Genomic DNA, 2,500 nt, shown 5'->3' on the forward strand with positions numbered 1-2,500 from the left:
ACACACACGGTGCTAGCTGGCCGTTGACCCCCAAAAAGGGTTCATTCGCCCTTTCAACATACATACATACATACATACATTTAACCAGACAGGTGAGATTTATATTATAAATTAATAGTTGAATATAGTTGTAGTTACTAATCTCTATTAAATCCATAACAGTTCAGCAAACAGATACCATAATACTTAGTTCGTTTACCTTATCATAACAAAGATTTCTTACTAAATTCTCGGTTCCGATTCTTTATAAATCTTTAAACATTTAATAATCCAGTCGTTATTATTCCACCCCCACCCCCCACCCGATCACTGCAAAAACGCATGTTAAATGAGCAGATATTTTCTCAAACGTGAAAAATATATTTGTAGGAAATGATGTGTAAATTTTAGTTTTACTGTTAGTTTAAAATCAATAAATATTTATTATTATTATTATTATTATTATTATTATTATTATTATTATTATTATTATTACGGTACTTCTACAGTTTAATCAAGACATTAAAAAATGAAAATATAGAAGAAAAAAAAGTTCTATTGTATGTATACGTTTTGGACTGAAGTTCTCCGAAAAAAAAAAATCATTTAATTTCATCGAGCAGTTTTTTTTTTTTTTTTTCCAGCGGAAAAACACGTTTTTAAGACAGCGCGCTGAAGGTAGCGATGTTTGGATTTTTAGAACACGTCATCGGGAGATAACTCGGTCTAAAGCGCCGACACCCTCTCTCCCCATGTTAAATCATAGCTTTTCTTATTAAGAATCGAAACATGGCTACCTTTTCATCGGTATCATAATTTTTTTTTTTTTTCGCTGTAAAAAGAAAAAAAATACTTTATCAAATTAAGTGATTTTTTTTTCGGAGAACTTCAGTACAAAACGGATACGTAGAATATTTATTTATTTATTTATTTAACTTTTTTTTTTTTCGATATTTTCATTTTTTTAATGTCTTGATTAAACTGTACAAGTACCATTATTACCAACAGCGGAATATTTTGTTTTAAATCAAATAAAATAAAATAATGGAAAGAATCGTTTTTGGCATCAGAAAATAGGCACAAATTTTTCCGATTCCCGATTCCGATTAATTGTTTCAACACTATTATATAAATACTACTGTTTATTTCTTTCTTTTTTCTTTTTTTTTTTTTTTTTCGAAAAAAAAAATTAACTCGTGGAACTAAGAAGACTAAGATAAGGTAATGGTATGAATTATGGCGATCTATAATTGGTATGAGATAGGCAGAAAAAAAAATGAGGTGTGGACGGGAGTGTTGTTTTTGGCGGGAGTTGGTTGTAGCTCGTCGTAATCAGAATCGACATTTAGAAATGGTTATTTTTTTTTTTCGGCTTATATTGCTTCCCAGGCGCGGTTCGTCTTAGGCTTAATCAAACGTTAATTAAATCAATTTTTCACTCGACACACAAAATGTTTTCATTCGAAGGCGAGTTAATTTCCCTTCCTCGAAATAAATTAGAAAACGCTCGGTTCGAGTAAATATAGAAGCGACTGAGAAGGGATGAGGGAAGGTGTGTTTTGAGAGAGAAACAGAGATGGGGAGCTGGGTTTGCAATGTCATCAACAATATGATTAGTTTACGATGTAATTCAGATAGATAGGACATTTGGGATGTGGTGTAAGGACGTATATATGCACATGCGGGGCTTCATCTTTCAAAGCCAATGGTCAGTTCGACGCAAGAGAATAGTTAATTGCAACATCACGACATTATTTTGTGGTCTCGATTTCGAATCTCGCTAGATTCAGCAACTCTGATGAGTCGTCGACAACGAAACACGTGTCAGTGGAAATTATATTTTTAAAATAATATATATGCCGCTCCCCGTTTAAGGAGGTACAAAATTAGTCATTGGGAACATTATTCCCAACTTGCATTTAACAAAAAAGTGCTATTTCGTAGGAACAATTGATTTCATTCAAAAAGTATCGCTAAAAAAACAAATAAAAACATTTATATATATGTATATATATATATATATATATATGCATATATGTATGTATGTACGTATATATGTATTTATATAATTATGTATGTATATAGGTATATATATATATAGGTATATATATATATAGGTATGTATATATATATATAGGTATGTGTATGTATATATATAGGTATGTATATATATAGGTATGTGTATGTATATATATAGGTATGTATATGTATATATATACATAGGTATGTATATATATACATAGGTATGTATATATATATGTATGTATATATATATACATACATAGGTATGTATATACATAGGTATGTATATATATATAGGAATGTATATATATACATAGGTATGTATGTATGTATATATATACATAGGTATGTATGTATGTATGTATATATATACATAGGTATGTATATATATATGTATCTATATATATACATAGGTATGTATATATATGTACACTCGTGAACAAAAAAAATGGGCCATCATTAAAATTGGAACAAAAAAAATGGGCCATGATTGAAATTG

The 2,500-nt window shown here is 29.3% G+C and overlaps 1 protein-coding gene across 3 annotated transcripts in view; it reads left to right on the forward strand.

Moving 5' to 3' along the window:
- Positions 1–2,500, forward strand: part of LOC145241440 (LIM domain transcription factor LMO4.2-like) — a 473,578-nt gene that overhangs the window by 315,659 nt on the left and 155,419 nt on the right. The gene's annotated exons all lie outside the window — the stretch shown is intronic.

Source organism: Euprymna scolopes, chromosome 20 (genome assembly GCF_053919585.1).
Source record: "Euprymna scolopes isolate OS-2025 chromosome 20, ASM5391958v1, whole genome shotgun sequence".
Lineage (NCBI taxonomy): Eukaryota > Metazoa > Mollusca > Cephalopoda > Sepiida > Sepiolidae > Euprymna > Euprymna scolopes.